Below are 20,833 nucleotides of genomic sequence, written 5' to 3' on the forward strand. Positions count from 1 at the left end.
TACTGGTGATAGTGAAAATCGATGCACTATGTACATGTTGTCCTACATGTACACATGTGGGCCCCACGTAACCACCTGGCTCTGGAAAATGGGCAATTCTTTATTCGATGCACCATGCATGGGTATGTACACATGCGCAATCCCTTGCTCCAAAAAACTCATGACACCGTGATGCGATACTTAAATTATCATTACATTAACAACACAATGACAATCTCAATCCAAAAAAAGATGTTTTTATTCATTCATCTTTGGTCGTAGACGAGAAGAATATACAACATTTATGTCAAATCTATGGGCTCCATTTATACAAAGGGACAAATCAAAAGCTGAAGGTTGATGTTGGGGATTTCTATCTTTGCCTAAATCTAGAGTTTTATGTATTGCTTTTACAAAGGCTCTTTGATCTAGATCAGTTGGCTATGACATGCAATTAAGTATGCGTTTCAAAAACCAGCATAGAGAATATACATCCGTGGCTTTAGAAAATGGAGGAGGGTTGGTGGAGATGCACTCAAGGGCAGCCCAAGGGTAGTCTTGTAGGTGATTGTTTTGACACTCCAAAGATAGATTTGTTAGCTTTGGATATGTCTTTGTAGTTGGGAACAAGCTAGAAGTGCCCCAATATGTAATGTCGCAAGAAACACCCTGGTGAGCAAAATGCAACATAATGTTACGGGGGTGAAGGTCATTGTGCAAAAAATCATGGTGATGTAAGTAGTTCAACATTTGTAAAAGAGAATTGAAAATTTGTAAAATATTATTTTGGAAGCTCTCTATACTGTAAGCTGTTTGCAAAAACTCTTTGATGGAAAGTTTGCTTCCATTTGAGTCACATGCTTGTATCCACTACTCCACATGGCCACCATTCCAATATTTGAAGACAAGCATTATCCTTGGGGAGTGTTGCACAATGCCAAGTCGCAGGATTATGCCTCGGTGTTGGATATTTAAAGCTATAGCTTCTTCCATAGCTTGTTGTGCAAAAATTGGTTCGTGTGGCTGATCTTGAATAATTTAGATGCATACACAAGGTCTGACAAGGCAGGATGTAGTACACAAACTTGCTTAAAATATGTTCATTACCTTCTTTGATTTGGGTACTTGCAAGTGGAAGACATGGAGGTCATGTAGGAGGTGCAACACTAGTGGATCATCTCCTTGGGCTAGTGCTCCCACAATGGTAGGCTGAGCAAGAATTTCCACTTCGGTCTCAGTGACTGGCTTGGTAGGATCATCCACTCTTGATCTTTTGCTAGGGCCTTCTATCTTGCTTTTTCATTTTCTTTGTGCATGCAATTGATGAACCAATTGCATTGTTTTGCATACTAGAGGAACAAAGTGGACTTGAGGGTTTTGCAGAGCATCAAAAGCAACCAAGATTTGTCCTAAGACTTGCTTGACAAGTATTGCATTTGATCGCCATTAAAAATTGCAATATTGAATGATATTGTGGGGAATGATTGATGTAATTGCTCAAAGCAATGTTTTGTCAATGTATTGACAAAATCATTGAAAATGGAAGGCTCTGTAGTTTCAGAACATTGACATAAATTCTTCTCTTCAACACCATGCCCATTGAATTGGAAGTTTCCTTGATCTAACTAATTGCATGTGCTCTTTCATGTGTGTATTGACAGATATGTAGAGAAAGAAGAAATGTCTATAGCATTTTGTTCGGTGAAAGGTTTGAAATTAGTGCATCCAGACATCTATCGGAGATCAGCAAGACTTGGGTGTGATGGCCTTTTGTCCGGCGAATGGTTTGAACTTACTGCATCCAGACATATATCAGAGATCAGTGATATTTGGGTGTGATGGCTAAGTGAATGTGATTCTAATGGACTAAGTGAATATGATGGCTAAGGAAATGCATGATGCTCCTCTTAATATTCAAGCTTCAAATGGCTATTTATATAATGGGCTCATAAGGTGGCGGCTGGCACATGTAAATTTTTCCTTTAAGAGAAGCTACCCTATTGAAGGCTATAACAGTGCGCTCAGTGCCAACAAGACGTGAAGGAGCAACACATGAAGAGGGAGACACACAAACACACACACACACACACACACACACACACAGATTGAGAGAGAGAGAGAGAGAGAGAGAGGCCTAATCAAACTTGAATGCTTGTCAGAGACTAGATGAGACACATAGAGGTAGATCTCGTCTAGTTGTTGACGAGCATTCAAGTTTGATTAGGCCTCTTTCTCTCTCTCTCTCTCTCTCTCTCTCTCTCTATGTTTTCCCATCATGTACTCCCTCCCTCTATTTCTCTCTTTAAGCCTTATACACACTCACCTTTCCCTATTTGTCTCTGTCTCTCTCCCTTCCAGAGCAGCCAAGTTTCAATCTAATATGCTTAGATTGAAACTTGGCTGCTCTGGAAGGGAGAGAGACAGAGACAAATAGGGAAAGGTGAGTGTGTATAAGGCTTAAAGAGAGAAATAGAGGGAGGGAGTACATGATGGGAAAACATAGAGAGAGAGAGAGAGAGAGAGAGAGAAAGAGGCCTAATCAAACTTGAATGCTCGTCAACAACTAGACGAGATCTACCTCTATGTGTCTCATCTAGTCTCTGACGAGCATTCAAGTTTGATTAGGCCTCTCTCTCTCTCTCTCTCTCTCTCTCTCTCTCTCTCTCTCTCTCTCTCTCTCTCTCTCTCTCTCTCTCTCTCTCTCTCTCACACACACACACACACACACACACACACACACAATCTGTGTGTGTGTGTGTGTGTGTGTGTGTGTCTCCCTCTTCATGTGTTGCTCCTTCACGTGTTGTTGGCACTGAGCGCACTGTTATAGCCTTCAATAGGGTAGCTTCTCTTAAAGGAAAAATTTACATGTGCCAGCCGCCACCTTATGAGCCCATTATATAAATAGCCATTTGAAGCTTGAATATTAAGAGGAGCATCATGCATTTCCTTAGCCATCATATTCACTTAGTACATTAGAATCACATTCACTTAGCCATCACACCCAAATATCACTGATCTCTGATATATGTCTGGATGCAGTAAGTTCAAACCATTCACCGGACAAAAGGCCATCACACCCAAGTCTTGCTGATCTCCGATAGATGTCTGGATGCACTAATTTCAAACCTTTCACTGAACAAAATGCTGTAGACATTTCTTCTTTCTCTACATCTCTTTGGATGGTCTGAGAGAGAGAGAGAGAGAGAGAGAGAGAGAGAGAGAGAGAGAGATTCAAAACAAGGAGTCAATATATATGTTCTTCTCACTGTGTGCAGTTTAATTTGAAATTTGGATTATATATGTTTAATGCTTAATTTGAAATTTGGATGGTATGCTTCAATCCTTAATTTGAAATTTGGATGATCTGAGAGAGAGAGAGAGAGAGAGAGAGAGAGAGAGAGAGAAGGATATTCAAAACAAGAAGTCAATATATATGTCTTCTCACTGTGTGCAATCTTCTCCATTGACATGAATAGAGCTTACTAACTGCTCAATCAAAACAAGGAGTCAATATCTATGTTCTTCTCACTATGTGCATTCTTCTCCATTGACATGAATAGAGCTTACTAACTGTACAATCTCTCTCTCTCTCTCTCTCTCTCTCTCTCTCTCTCTCTCTCTCTCTCTCTCTCTCTCTCTCTCTCTCTCTCTCTCTCTCTCTCTCTCTCTCTCTCTCTCTCTCTCTCTCTCTTTCTCGTGCATGCGTAGGGAATCCAATTACTATCATAGCTAAACATTGAAATTATTGGAATCCAACGTAGATTTCAACAATGGCATTGAGTTCTTTGAATACCACTTTGGCTTTGGCGACATCAACTTACACGCCTGCCAAAAAATTCAAAGTTGTTTGTACCTAAAATTTAATTTAAAACGCTTAATCACATGCATTTTTTCATTTTCTTAAATTGAGTTTAGTAATTAAAAAACTAATGATTGCATACTAGAAAATACCCAATTTAACATATGCATATGTTTTAAAGTATTATTTTTCTTTTTGCATATAGAGGTAATAAATGTAGTTACTTGTTTGTTTGAAATTCTTGGTTGATTTTCTCTCTCGAATGGTATCACCAACTCTTTGTCCCATAGCAAAGAGAACACACGAGTCCACACTTTCTATTTTTCCACCCCCATTCATATAAACCCCATATCAAGAAGTGGTTCTTGGGTTTTGGACAATCATTCAAATCTCAACCCTTACAACATGAAAAATAACTCAATCTTAGAAGAAGTGGTTCGTGAGTTTCACAGTTGCCCATCTAATTTTAGAGACTTATCACCCATCTATTTAGGGTATTGAGGTGATTCTTGAGTTTTGTTATGGATATTCACCCCACATTGGAACTATGCTGTTGAGATTTTCATGGTTGTTCAAATCTTAAAGGCTTATTTTAGACACAATTCTAGGGCATGACGTTTGGGCTAGTGGTTCAAACTACCATGACGCAACTTAATGGCATGGAATAAAAGACCTTATGCCATACAATTCATACCTCATGCCACACCATGCACATACTTATTAGCCATATATTTAGGACTATCATCACTACTAACATCCCTAAGGAATACAAGTCGTATGGGATGATGGTGAGAGTTGAACACTCATCTAAATCTCAACCCCTAACCAGATTTAAACAGCCGTCCAAAACTCAATCCCAAGATTCAAAAGACCATCATCTTTCCCATATGTTTACTGTATCTAAGCTACCAAATTCAAAAGACCATCATCTTTACCCTATAGTTTCTGCTCTCAAGCTACCAAATTCTAATTTTGTTGACTCAACCCAAATGGGAACAATGTTTTGAAACGAGATTGGATGATTGTCCAAATCTCAAACCCAAACCACATTTGGACGGCTATCCAAATCACAAACCCAAAATTCAAATAACATCATCCTTTCCATGGGTTTGTTGCACCTAGCCTATTGATTCTCCTTTTGTCAACTTTCAACCCCCCGCCAGATCCATGCTTGGACATGAGATTTGGATGATTGTTTAAGTTCAAAGGCTTATTATCCATTTATTTAGGACTATGAACCCTATTGATATGAACACTTTGAACACTATTGACATGGCCCGATCCATGGTTGGTCTTGAGGTTTGGAGGGTTGTCTAATTTCAAAGACTTATTGCCCATCTATTTAGGACTATGAACACCATTGATATCTCTAAGGAATACTAAAACATATGGGATGAACTCATCTAGATCCAAAACAAATTTGGACAATGTTAGAAGCTGGACACACCCTACCGAAAATGACGGCTCGGCAGATTATTATTATTTTTTGTAATTATTCATTTATTGAGAAAACTCGACATTTCACCTTGTAAATATTGCGGTTTACAGAAGTTTCCAAATTGTATCCCAGTCTTGATATTTAGATGGAGTAGATGGTTGATTTGGAACTTTAGGGTTTGAGAATTGTAAGGTATTTATACCACTTTTTGACCTTAATGAAAAAACCTTTGTCATTTTTAAAAAGTTTTTAAGTTTGTGAGTGAGCGTACTGTATACGAGAGAGAGTGTGAACTTCATCTTGACGCTACATGTGCACCGGTGGTCGGAATCAAGTGCGGAGAAGTGTAGCGTGTTGCCCCCGATGAGAGCTACGCGCCGATACCTACATTGCGCGTGTATGGTCCGGTTTTGCGAGTTCCATCTATGAGCTTCATTTGGTGATTCGATGAGCATATGTTGTCCGATTTTACATTGCAGCATATCCACATGTTCACATTGAGTAGAGCTGCACATTAGGCACTTTAGATTTCGGAAACGAAGACCTGCAAATTTCGGCTAGACATCCTACGTGATTTTGCACCGGGTGTTTTGGGTTGGGGTTTTGGTTCATAGACCTTAGGGAGAGCGACCTATTGGTGTTAGTAGGTTCTCCTTCAAGTTCTGTGGTGTTTCGAGATTGTTTGATGGGTGTTCGGCTCGAAAAAGCGTTGTAGGAAGTTTCCTCTTATGCACTACTGAAGACTGTGACTTAGACATTGGGTAAAGACCACTGTAGGAATTAGTTAGGAGTCGGTCGAGTGTAGGTTGACACCCTATGCTTGCTTCCATGTGCCTACGGGTCGAGCTTCTTCCTTAGTTGACAAATCTTGTTAGGTGATTTCTCGTTTTGCTGACGTCCGTCGCGGCGTAAACGTCCAACATTGGTGCCGCTGCCGGAGACGAAAACCTTAGGTAGGTGATCAAGACTAGTCCTTGAGGATAGGGATTCTTTGGCTTGCCAAGAGTCGCGTTTTACATTTAGATAGGATCAGAGGGTGGAGGACTCTCTAGGTCTTAGAGGGAGTCTAGGAAGCATGTGTCTAGCCTAGATCCTTGGACTTAGGTAGATTTAGGTAGACTGAGATAGTTTTAGGTATTAGTTGAGTTCTTGAGTAGGAGTTGGAGTGGTAGAAGCGGTGAGAGGAGAGCTTGAGAGTCCGGAGAGGCCAGAGAGCAACCAAAACACCATTATCACCATTTCACATGATGAGTAGGAGTAGAGTAAGTAGGACATCATGATTCAGGATCTAGAGCACTTCATGCATGTATACTTGCTTGGTAAATTCATCACAAGGTTGTAAAAGACGCAAAAAGACGTAAAAGTGTGTTTGAAAGTTGCAATGAAGTCCAAAAGTTACTGTGAGTGTTTTTGATAGAGCTGCAAAGCATCAGGAGCATTTCTGTCAGAAAAAAATTCAATTTTAAGCCAGGAGACATCCTACGCGTAGGATGTCTACAGGCTAATCTGGTGAGAATTTTGGGATTTTGAGCTGACCAATGTGTTCAGAAGGTGGGGTTTACCCTGCTTTCACCTGGAAAGTGGAAATTTGACCATATCTTGACAGGATAAGGCCAGATAGACTGAAATTGCCAGACATCCTACCCAAATTGTACCAAAGCATTATTTTAAGACCAAAACCATAGGATGGCTACATGAGCATGACCTACATGATATATTGAGTGACTGAGAGAGGTTTCATCTCATTTGGGTGAGAAAATTGGGTTCAAAGCAAACTCTAGCACTTTTTACTGAAAAAGGCAAGAACAACTAAAATTGGGGACTTTTGACAAAATCTAAGCATACCACTGGGTTGCTGACATCAAGGGGAAGCTGTGGGTCAAGTCTGGGGTCAAACAGGCCAAAAAGACATCCTACGTGTAGTATGTCTTCTGTGTGATTTGCACTCCAAACCTAATTTTGAGCATATCAAAGTGATCAGGGCCTCAAGGAGAGCCTATGTTTTGAATTTGAAGCCATTCTGATGAAAAAGACATCCTACGCGTAGGATGTCTAATGCAAGAAATTGAAGCCAGATACTGACTGTTGACATAGCAAGGTGTTGTATAGCCTAAGGCAAGCCCCTTAATCAATTTTGGTCCAAATTGGAGTTGATTTGACTGATCAAGACCAGCAACAGGCTCTCAGAACAGATTTCTGATCCATTGACCAGCTTATAGGTGTCCAAATCAAAAAGTGAAAACAATTGTGGACTCAGCACATCAAGGGGAATCCATAGTGCAAGAATCCAGGCAAAACAGAGCAAGAGACATCCTACGTGTACGATGTCTACTGGAGCCTATTGAAGAGAAAATTTGATTGGGCTTAGACAGTGAGGTTCCATTTGGCTTAAGGGTTCCATAACTTCTTTCAGAAGTGAATTTGGACCTTGTTTGGCCATTTGACGGAGCAAAGATAGAATTCATACTTTTTCACGTAAATTGACCAACATCCGAGGGAGTACAGTTCCAGATTAGCATACCTAATCCAGAACATCAACAGTGTATAAAATATAGTAGTGGTTAAGATTAACTCTCCAGTTATACCAATCATTACTAAGATCACCTCTAACAATTAAATGCTTTGATTTGATTGCCGAAATTAAACGCTTGTGTACAGGTATATTCAATAGCAACAAAGCAAGAAGTTGTGTGGAGACTGATCCTTTGCCAGGTGAGTGGTTGGATTTGTGATAAATTGCATTGATAAGTTTGATGAATTTAAGATCAGGAAGATACATTTTTAGAGATCAGAAGGTGACAGGTGACCAAGGTAGCTTAGTGTCCACCGAGGAGAGTGTAACTCAAGCAAGGCTAGATCCACTAGCACCGATTATTGAGGAAGGTAGTGATACTGACACTTTGGCAGACAAATCCTTCTTCATGATGAGTAGTCAACAGCCAAGAGGTTTCACCTATGACGGACAAATTCCAGGAGGAAGCACCTGCCTAAATCCATTGAATGATTCCAAGTTCACTGTGATCTTCTTGGAAGGAACAAACTCGAGGGGAGCCCTAGTCTATTTTGACTATCAAGGACGCAAGTGTATTTGTATTGAAGAAATGCCGGCTCAGAGATTGGAGATAATTCGAGTCTATGATGATGGAGATAGATTCCGAGACGAAAAGGGGAACCACTATCTGATAGTTTCAGAAACTCAAGAACCGCCACCAAACATTGATCGACCTGGAGAAATTTTTATGTATGATAAGAAAACAACCGGGGTTTCAACTTATAACGAGAACGTGGGAATGTACAAGCATGAGAGTGAGGAAATAGTCGCTTACTTTCGCTGCAAAGAACCATACTTAACCGAAGTAAGCAAAGACAAGGTTCTTTACTTATTCTTTTATGAAACTGCTATGGGGAAGGATATAGTTTTTGTTGATAGTAGGTACGGACGAGAATACCAACGTATTCTCCCAGTGGAGGTAGAAAAAGCAACAATTCCAGGAGCATCAACATATGCCCCAGACGAAGTGCCAAGAGCCACCTACACCCCTAGCAAGTCGACAAACCCCTTTTCAGAAGAGTATGACGCTACCTCACATTCTACCCGACCGCAGACATTCAACAATCAAAACCAACCAGAAACTCAACCATCATTGCAGGCATGGCTTCGACAGAGTGTAACATTGGAGCAAGACCAAAATTGAGAGGGTTATCAAGCCGCACGAGGGCTAAGGGATTTGCAAGAACCCCCACTCTATTCAATGTATCAAGGAGAGAGTAAACCAAAAACTCAGGGGTCAACAGAGCCTGGAAGACCACCCATAGAATGAGTTCGAAGAGATGAACCATCTCTTGTAAGAACTGTTAGAAATTATGGATAGGAGCACCACTGGGAGAGGAACAAGTTTACTATAGAATACCAAAGGAGGTATATCGATTAGAACGTGGAGATCCAATGATGAGGTTTGTAGACCATCATAGAATTAGACCTTCTCAAGTGCAAAAATGGGTAAACAAGAAATACACAAGAAACAGAGATCCAAGAGATCATGCAGCAGCCTTTATGCGTGTAATTAGAGTTGAAGAGGTGTTAGATTTCCCTACCCAATTTGCAAGGTTTGGACGAACCCTTGAGGATGACACTGCTACTTGGTTTGACTCTGTAGAGCATAGAGACTTTGAGTCTATGGAGGAGGTGTTTGATGAGTTTATCGAGGAATTCTCACAAAGGGGGATAGCTCATAATACCATCTCACAAATCCATAAATTCAAACAGAAATATGAGGAATCTGTGCGAAAGGCGGCCCTAAGACTAAAAAGGTATGTTAAGTTCTGCCCTGTGGAAGAACTGCCAACTCAGTCCAGACTTATGCTTATATTCATCCAACGACTAAGGAATGCAGATCTCCAGAAGGACTTACATATGAAGAGGAGTACGATGTTGAATGAGTTAACCAAGGAGGCTCTTTACCTTGTGGACAATTGTGCAGTCTACAAAGAGGGTGAGTTCAAGGACCTTGACGACAATTCATCTTCACAAAAAAGTGGGATCTAGTCATCTAAGATAACACCGAAAGGAGAAGTAGCTGTAAACCAAGATCAGCTTGTAGAGGAAGTGCTAAAAAAGATTAACTTGTACGCCAAACCCCAGGCTAAACAGCCCAAGTGGTGTGCTATTGAACAAAAATGGACAAACCATGGGACAAAGGAATGTTATTATAACAAGGGATATGTGAGAGAGAGACCTTACGCTCCCCAAGCTCAGGTAGCTTCTCCTCAAGTTCCACCAATGCCTAGGTATCAAGCAGGCAACCTACCAGGACCTGTAGGTGTAGATAGACCACAACTAGTGTTGGGGCAACAACCACCCCTACCAGGATTACAACCAGTCGGTATAAGATACACACCAACTGTAACCAAATCAGAGGAGAAGGCTTTGGTGCCTATGCATGCATATTATGAAGATCCCAATGGATATGTGGCAAACTCTGTCTATTATCCACCGGAAGAACCCTCGACACCAGAACCATGGAGCATGATAGGAAATACATGACCACCAATAGCTGCACAGGCAGCAGGAGAAGGAAGATATAGCTTAGATGAATGAACATTGTTGTTCATAGCCAACGGAGGCATGGGAGGACAGAGACATGCATACCAAAAAAGAGGAGCTCAAGGAGCACCTCAACAACCCAAGGGACCCTGCTACAAGTGTGGTGGAGACCATTGGCTAAGAGACTGTCCTCATGATGAAATCATTAGAGTCAACGCATATTGCACCGAGTGTGGAGTTACTCATTTGATTCCTGATTGCCCTAAAAATTTGAGCAAAGGAGCAAAAACTACCTTGAACATACTAGAAACTGTGCCTTCCAGTGGAGGGTCAAAAAATGAACAATCATACCTATTCAGGCAGTGACACAAGCCCAAGCTCAAAGAATGACGAACGAACCCATCATTGAAGAACCAAAACCGATGCCCCAAGTTCATAAACAAAAAATCAAAGAAGCACTTGGAAATCTAGAAAGGCACGTATGAAAGCCAGGAAATAACGAGAGCAAACAGCTCTATCCGAGGAGTTAAAACATACAAAGGATAGATTAGAGCGGTTAGAGGATCTAGCTAGCTTAAGCTAACACACCACGGCAACCATAGCACCCAAGGAAATAGCAGAGCCCAAAAGTGCAGGATCAGGAGGATCAGTACTGGCAGACAAGGTAAATGAGCAGTTGGATGCACTTCTAAAAGCTTATGAAGCCAGACTAAAAAAGAACCAAACCCAAGAGCAAAGTGGGTGACTTATCCATATGCTGAAATAGAAAAACGAAGGTTGGACATGTGTAGAAAGATGATTGAAATAGCTCAATCGTTGATGGAAAACCCGCTTGGTAAACCTGCAAATTGGCATAAAGTACCAGCTCCAACCCCTATCCAACCAACTTTAGAGGAACAAGTAGAAACAAAGGAAAAACTCGCAAATGCCTATGAGTCTAGGGGAGAGCCTATCATAGTTCCAAATACAATAGATGAGGCAAGTGACGCGTTTTATCCTAAAACATTGGCAGAAATGGGTAAGGACGGTAACGGTCTAGATGATCTGTGGAAGCAAATCCGTGAGGCCAACGAAGCTAACAGGGTGAGTAACCGCATGAATAGCACGAGAAGAGAGAAGAATGAGATCTTACCTCCTATTGAAGAATTTGAGGCAAGATCACAAGTGAACTTTGACATACATTCACAAGGGGGAGACCAAGGATCAATTAGTTCGGGGCACAGCCAACCAGACTCGCTGAAAACTCTACCCTCTTACCTAGGAGAGTATGAAGCCAAGTGTGAAGTGAGAGCAAGCCCATCTCAAAGACTTTCTTCTAACAAAGTGATGGATTCACAAGGATTGATTGAGTTATTTTCCACCCCGGTGGCATGCACAATCACATTAGTCGAACTCCTAAGGTTACGACCAAACATATGGACCACAGTAGGTAAATGCCTAGAAAAAATTGGAGTGAAAGACCCCACCTCGAAGCTTCAGGAAGGGATCAGAGAATTGGACAGGCCTCAACTAAACACTAGGCCAGTACCATTAAACAAAGTTGGAGAGTATTGCGAAGGAGAAGATGGAAACACCACGCTACCAGTATAATTCCAAGGAGTAGTTTCCAAAGCTTTTCTTGACAGTGGAGCAGGAGTTGCTATCGCCACCAAGGAAATCTGGAAAAAATGGGGAAAACCAGCTTTGAGAGCTACCAGAATGAAATTGCAATTGGCAGATGGGTTCATGGAAAAGCCTCTAGGACTCTTAGAAAAAGTGTGTTCATGTGGAATCGAGTATGAGCATACATTTGCAATAGTCGATTTCGACAAAAAGAACAATTATGAGATCATCTTGGGAAGACCATTCATGCGACAATTGAAGATGGTCCAAGATTGGGGTTACGACCACATATACCTCAGACATGGTGAGACAACAACTAAAATACACCTGAAAGACCATAGTTACAAGGATGTGAACCAGACACCAGTGGAAGAATTTGATTCAGCTACAATAGCAGGATCGGAACTCCCAGCATGGTTAGGACAATAAAAAGAGCTATGGATGTGTGGAGCTTCACATTGTGGAAGCTTAAGAAGAGAGGAATGCATCTTAGAAAGAGCGATTGAGGACAAGGAGTATATTCCGGAACCTTTCCCTGAAGATGCCTTGGAACCTCTAGAATGGGAACACATACTAGCAACATTGGATGTCTGTACCATTACACATAGTCCAACAACAAAATTTTACGATAAGGATGGCTATGATGTGCTATCCTACTACATGGTAAGCATTATACCAGGAGGAGATGAGACGATAGAACCACCAAAACAAGAAGAGTTTTATAACTCCTACAAGCATCTGGAAGTAAATAATGATGCAGATAATGAGTGTTCAGACAACTCAAGTAAGCGTGGGGGGGGGGGGGGGGGAACAGAGAATATCAAGTTTTATGATTTTGCTAATCAGCACCCTAGACGCTAGGAACGCTATAGGAGGAAACGAGCAAAGCGAGAGAGAACCTGATGCCCATGATAAAAAGTAAAACTCACTATTTGATGCTTGTAAAAGCAGAGGATTTTGTAAAAGATCAAATATCAGGAAGATTCTCAAAAGTCAGGGAAAGAACGCAAGAGGAAAAAAGACAAGTACCAAAAGCTAAAACAGAAACAAAATCACAAAAATCAAAAAAATCAAAAAAAGAAACAACGAAAGACCAAGAGTGGACCAAACTAGAGCGTAAACAAAAATACCAAGAGTTGAAACGGTCTTTACGAGAGGCATGGACTACTGAAAAAGATGGTGATGGTAAAGGGGAGTCAGAAAAGGGAAACATGAATGTACCATCACACTATCGGAAATTTACCATCCGGGACAGAAAAATCATAATGACACCACTAGTCAGAGAAAGAACAAACCAGGAATCTTACGATGGGCCAGAAAATGCAAAAAGGATAGACCTCACGGAACCAAGTGAAAAGCCTCAGCCGGTCTATATAGCAACCGATTTAGAGCCTGAAGAAGAAGAACGGCTAACACAACTTCTCAAGAAGTATAAAGATGTGTTTGCAGGGTCCTATAAAGACCTCAAAGGAGTTGATCCATCGATATGCCAACATACAATTCCTTTGAAATCGGATGCAAAACCTAGCAAACAACGTCCTTATACATATAATGACACATTTGCTAAACGAATCAAAGAGGAGATTGACAAGCTGATGGAAGCTGAATTCATTTATGAAATCGAACATACAGATTGGGTGTCACCCATTGTGGTAGTCCCCAAAAAGAACGAAAAACTGCGAGTGTGTGTAAACCTCAAAAAGGTAAATGCAGCCACCATAAGGGATAATTATCCTTTGTCAATCATAGAACATGTACTTGAGAGGGTGGCCGGGAAACGGGCTTATTCCTTTGTGGATGGGTTTTTAGAATAGAACCAACTGGCAATTGCAATAGAGGATCAACAAAAAACAGCATTTGCCACAGAATGGGGAATATATGCGTATCGAGTTATGCCATTTGGCTTAACTAATGCCCCAGCTACCTTCCAAAGGTTAATGACGCATGTGTTCAAAGAATACCTGAGAATATTCTTAGAAATATACATGGATGATCTTTGTGTACACTCTCTTCTACGAGAGCAACATATTGACCATTTGCAAAAGGTATTTGAAAAATACAGAACATATCAAATCTGTCTTAACCCGGAAAAGTGTATTTTTATGGTTAGGCAAGGCCGCATCATAGGACACATTGTCTCAAGAAATGGCATAACCACTGACCTAGACAAAGTCAAAGTCATAGTAGACCTACCGAGGCCTACTAATGCAAAACAAGTGCAATCCTTCATGGGACATTGCGGATATTATCAAAGATTCATATATATGTATGCAGTCATTGCACAACCTCTGTATCGTTTGCTATTCAATTTCGATTGGACTGAGGAGTGTGAAACTTCATTCCAAAAGCTGAAGGAAAACCTTTTATCAGCACCTGTACTTAAAGCACTGGATTGGGAAAAGATATTCCATGTTCCCATTGATGCTTCTACATATGCAATCGGGAGTATTCTGGCTCAACCTGGAGACGGAACAATGGATTTTCCAATTTGTTATGCAAGCCGACAGTTGAACAGTGCGTAAAAGAACTACACAACCACCGAAAGGGAGGGGTTAGGAATGATTTATGCTGTAAAGAAATTTTGGTATTATTTGCTCGTAAACAAATTTGTGTTCTTCACAGATCATCAAGCTCTTTTGTATCTGGTAAATAAACCATGCCATAAAGGGAGAATTGTACACTGGTTTATTATATTGCTAGAGTTTGATTTCACAGTGGTGATCAAAAAGGGTAAAACCCATCTACGAGCGGAGCATCTTTCAAGGATACACAACAGGGAAGCTCTTGAAGGAGTAGATGATGACATACCAGATGCTTATCTTTTCAATATTGAAATGATACCCAAATGGTCTCAGAAAATTGTTAGCATTCTTTCCTTTGGAGGTAGGTTTGATAATACGGAATACAGATCCAAACAACAAACAATTCGACAAACAAAAAACTTCCAGTTGATTGCAGGACGGTTGTATCATCTAGGATCGGACCAAATTCTATGATTATGTATAAATCCGGAGGAATTCTAGTGTTACCTAGAAGAGGCACATGTCCAGGATTGTGCATTTCATTGTTCAACAGTGAAAACACACCAGAGACTGAAACAGTTAGGAGTTTATTGGCCAACTATGTATGCGGACACACATGCTTATGTTACCAATTGTACTATATGTAGTGCCAAACAACCAGTGGATCACGCGACATTGTTTCAGGTAAACATTGCACCTGCATGGAGTCAATATATCATTGATTTCTTAACCACAAGGACGTTTCCTGAAAACATAACAAGAGCACGGAAAAGGACTATAGAGCTGGAGGCTAGTGACTTTCAATTAATTGAAAACCAACTAAGCGAGGAAAGGACAATCAACTTAGAATTTGTGCAAGTGAAAGATAATACCTGCTGATTCTAGAACATGCACATAGTGGAATAAGTGGAGGACATTTTTCGGGCGATAAGACGGCAAAAATCGTCTTAACCGCAGGAATATGGTGGCCTACATTGTACATGGATGCTGAAGAGTTTGTAAAGCGTTGTGACGCATGTCAGCGCACCAGGTGCCGATTAAGAGAGATGAGATGCCACTACGGCCAATGATGGGAGCAAGGGAATTTGCAAAATGGGGCATTGATTTTGTGGGACCTATTTTACCCCCTGCATATCGCACCCATACCCAATATATCATTGTGGCTACGGACTATCTCACAAAATGGGCGAAAGCCAAGGCAACGTAAAAAGCAGATGCACGGACCACTGCATAATTTTTGTATGAGAATGTTTTTGTACGATACGGTTTACCAATATAAATTGTCAGTGATCATGGAACACATTTTCTTAATGAAGTCATTGAATATCTGCTAGAGGAATTCATGGTCATACATAGGAAATCTGCTCCATACCATCCACAAGCAAATGGACAAGCTGAGGCCACAAATAAAACACTATGCACGGTTCTCACTAAAATTGTGTCAGAGTCAAGAACAGATTGGGATCAGTAGCTACACTCAACACTACGGGCATACAGGGTAGCTTACAAAACATCGATAGGAACGACACCGTACAACATGGTGTTTGGCCTAAATGCTATATTACCCATTTTGCTTCATGTTTCATTTGCTTAGGAGTAGGGGTAAGTAGAAACTACCACCATCAAATTTGGGCTAAAAAATTGAGGGGGAAAAGGATGAAAACCATATTTTGGCTGAAATGACCATAACTTTGAAATTCTAAAAATTTGATGGTAGAGACCTCAAAAGTGATCCAAATTCAAAAATTTGTGGATCAAGCGCATTCTAGAAAGTTTCGCCAGATTCTATGGAGGAACATGGATCGTGATCCATGTACCCTAGAGACCAATTTTGCAAAAAAATGATCAGTGACACTATACATCAGTGGGACACTACTCCGATCAAGTTTTCTTGAAAGAAAAACTCAAAAATCACATTAGAATTGATTGTTAGGGTAAAAGAAGCAAAACAGGCATTGTAGACACAAAATTTGGGATTTTTCAAATTTTTGGGATCCAAATTCAAAAAGAGGTGAGATTTGGCTTCTACGGGAAATAGAGAACCTAAAAAATAGAATTCATGAAAAAATGCTTCCAAACATGGATCGCGATCCATGTACCTTTTGACATTTGGGGCGGATATTTGACAAGTACATCCGTGATAACTAGTGGAACAACTTTGCCAAAAGGGACCATGTCAAAAAATATAAAAAAGTTGCTCAAACAGCCAAATACAGAAACTAGTCAAAAATCACAAAGCAGACATAAAAACTTACTTTTGTATAGGAAAAATTTGTCCAAATCCAAAAATAAGTGGTAGAGTAGACTACTGACATTGCAGGTAATCATCAAGCCAAATTTGGTGTTTAGATGTGATGGAACATGGATCGCGATCCATCTACCTTATCAAAAACATTTGGCTGAGATTTGAGCAATAGATAGCTAAGACATAGATAAACACTTTTCCCAAAAGAACCATATGCAAAAAGTTGCAAAAAGTGGTCAAAAGAGCCAAAAACAGAACATTCTCGAAACCGCCACAACAGATTGTACAAGTTACTTTTGGTTGGGCAAAATTGATCCAAATTCAAAAATTTGTGGACAATCAGGCTACAAACATTTTAAGCTATTAGCACCACCAAAGATCAAGTCCAAAAGGTGGAACATGGATCGCGATCCATGACCCCCTAAGGAATTTTTGGACAAAAACTTTACCAGCTAGTAGCAGAGACCATTGTGAACAAAACTTCCCAAAGAAGCATTGTCAAAAAGGTCCAAAAAGTGGGTGAAAAGTGCCATAAAAAACTCAAGGTGAAAACCCTAAAGCAGACCTAGGGATTGACTTTTTCTTGACTTAAACAAGTCCAAAACAAACAAAAATGATATGGCAGGGATGAGTGGACCAAGGGGAAGTTGTGTGTCAAGTTTCAGTGCAATCTGACACTTACGTACATGGATCGCGATCCATGTTTCTCTGTCACAAATTGTATGGTAGAGAGTACAAGCTTATTGATCCAATTGACCTAAAGGGTACTCCAATCTCTACTTATTTTCAGCCAAAAATGATACCAAAGTACGACTCACAAAGGATTCCACTAGGATTTTCTCCAAGACAAGAGGAGAAAGTGAGTTCCAAGAGACCACGAATTGGTTAGATTAGTGGCTGAATCAAAAGAATTAAGACCATATCAAGTGGCTCAATGTGTTAAAACAAAATACGATGGGTCAAGGGATCCATATGCTCATGTCTCACTCTTCAAACAACTTTTGAGGGTTTAACAGATTGCAGATTTCCATACTCAGTATGAGGGATTTGGGTTGACATTGGAAGGAATAGCCTTGACCTGGTTCCAACCACCATATAGAGATGATTTTCCCAACATAGCACAACTCTTACAAGAGTTTGTGGAGGAGCTCTCAAAAAGGGAAATCAAGCACAACATGGTGTCACAAATCTATGCTTTAAAATAGAAAAAGGACGAAAAAGTGAAAGAAGATGCGCTTCGCTTCAAATAGTACATAGACAGATGTCTTGTGAGAGAGCTACTGCAAGATGAGAGATTATCAGTTCTCTTCATAGAGGGCTTGAGTAATGAAACTCTAAAAAAGAACCTACATTTGAAAGGAATCTGCACGATGTTCAAGCAAGTCACTAGAGAAGCTCTATATCTAGTTGACAATTGCAAGGCCTACGTAGAGGTGATTGAAGATGTGGAAAGGGTGACTAGTAGTGCCCCTTCTCCAAAGAGTGAACCTACAACAAAACAAGATGTTCAAACTTCAATGATGCAGCCCTTTGACCAAGTGGTTGAGGAGGTAATTAGAAGAGTTAATCAAGTCCACATACAGAACGCGATTGTACAACAACCACATTTGAGGAGATGTAATACTTGTGGAGGGGATCGCCCCACTCCATGGTGTAACACTTAGCCAAACCCACAACCTGTGCTAGGGCGGCAACAACTACCTCTTTTGAATGATGGTAGAGTTGTAGTCAACTACACTCAGCCAGCACATGTGCCACAACCCACAAGAAATCAATACTCCATGGATGAAAATACGCTGATGTTCATAGCCAATCAAGAGTATGGTTCAAAGAAAATTCTTACCAGGCCAGAATACCCATTGGTTGGCTGGATCACCAGCTATGAAACAAAGAAGGTACATGCTATGAATGTGAAGGTGACCATTGGGCATGAAGTTGTCCAAACAAGGGTCCAAAAATAGATATATTTGTATTCTATGACGGTTCTGGGAGAGACCATCTACTCCAACCCTGTGCTAAGAATCCAGAATACAAAGGGAAAGCAATAATGAATGTTGTAGGCATGATTCCTTCTTCAAGCAGATCCGAGATAGAACCCATAATTCCTTTAAAGGTAATGACTCAAGCTCAAGGTCAAGAAGCTGTCAAAAACATAGTTGTTGAGAAACCCACATTGCCACCCCAAACAGAAATTGAAAACTTATCCAGTAAGAATAAGAAGAAAATCATGGAAAGCCAAACGGGATAAAATGAAAGCGAAGAGACTGTAGGAGAAAGCTGCTTTGTAAATTTAACTAAATCAAACAAAAGAATAGCTTAGATAAGAGCACGAAAGAAAGGAAAATGCAAAGAGACCTAAAGAGTCAAAGACTAACTCGAGAGGTTCAGTCTTGGTTGGCAAAGTCTTTGAACCATTATATGCAATTTGGAAGGCCTATGAAGCTAGTCTAAAACCCAATCAAATCCAAGAGCATAGATGACTAACGTATACTCATCTAGGGTATGAAAAAAAGAGGTTGCAAATGTGCAAGAAGCTCATCGAGGTGGCCCAAGCTCTTATGGAAGCACATGTTCCAGATGCTCCAAAAATGGAGGTGCTAATCTGTGAAAAAATCCAGGAAATGGAGAGCCAAGGTTTTGTAAACAAAGATTAGGAAGAGTGGGAAGTTGAGACACCTTTAAATACAAGGGAAGTAGCCAATACCACAGATGGAGTGGGCTCACAAGAAGTAATGCCAATTTCCGAGGTAGAAGAACCGTGGCCACAATCCTTATGGGAATCGATCGGAAACCAAAAAGATGGTAGTGCTATTGTACAATTGGCACTTATGCCTGAGATAAACATGGATCATAAATTTTTCCCAGGGGATATGATCTCTATATGGGGATGCCTGGTCTATTGCATCTGAAGAGAGAAAACCACTCTCTCTACAGACTTTTCCATCTTTCATAGGAGAACTCAAAACAAAATCTGAGGTTAGAATGGTACCTTCTCATTGGAGAGCCACACCAAAAATGATGGATACCAAGAGCCTGCACGAATTGATGTCTTCTCCTCTATAGTGCACACTTTCTCTCTCAGAGTTGCTAAAAAACAACCGCATCTATGTGGCCAAATGGGAAAACATATGGAAAAGATGGGATTGAGAATCTCTTCACATGACCAACTTGTAGATGAAAACATGGATGAAACTTTGCCTAAGAAACCACAAGAAAAACCAGTACCAGTAAATAAGGTGGGTGATTACTACAAAGGCGATGAAAGAAACACCACCTTACCACTTGAGTACAAAGGAGTAAAGACGGATGCAATATTAGATAGTGGGGTAAGAATTGCCATTGCAACCAAAGGAATATGGGAAAAATGGGGAAAGCCTGATCTTAGGAAAACTTAAATGAAACTGCAATTAGAGGATGGATACGCGGAGAGCTCGATAGGAATGTTTGAAAAAATCATTGTATCCTTGTGTGGCATTGGGTATGTGCACACCTTCGCCATAATGAATTTTACAAGAGCAACAACTTTGATATCATATTGGGTAGACCATTCATGCGTCAACTCAAAATGTTACAAGACTTGGGCTATTGCTATATCTACTTGAGACACAAAGAGGTCACTACAAAAATCAGTGTCAAAGATCATAGTTATAGAGATGTAGAGCGAACCTCGAGGGAAGAATTACACTCCACAACTGAAGAAGAAAACAAGGTATCTACTTGGTTGCAAAGCAAAGCGCATATTTGGATGTGTGTAGCATCAGAATGGGTGAGTCTTAATGAGGAAGATTGCATCCTAGAGCATTCAATAGAAGATGAAGCTTACATTAAGGAACCATTTCCAGAGGATTTTGACTGTCTCCTAAGATGATCAAATTCAGCATATGCACAGAAACAGGACTCAAAATCACATTTTCAGATGTGATAGATCCAAAAGAAAAAAACAATCTAATGACTTATGGAATATGGATCATAATGGGAAATCCACCAATCAAAGAGCTAGAAGAAACAATATATACAAGTTCAAAAATGCCAATTCCTAGCTTTGGCATGGTAGAAGCCGTACTCAAGTTGAGTAATGGGGAGTACAAGGATACTTTCCACATAATTGAATCCCATCATATCAAAGAGAGTTTGATCCTGATAGAAAGCTGGAGGAACATCTTCTTTCGACAATAATCAAAAGCTTCAACAACGACAACGG

This window comes from Adiantum capillus-veneris, chromosome 8 (genome assembly GCF_014529385.1).
Source record: "Adiantum capillus-veneris isolate H3 chromosome 8, ASM1452938v2, whole genome shotgun sequence".
Classification (NCBI taxonomy): Eukaryota; Viridiplantae; Streptophyta; class Polypodiopsida; order Polypodiales; family Pteridaceae; genus Adiantum; species Adiantum capillus-veneris.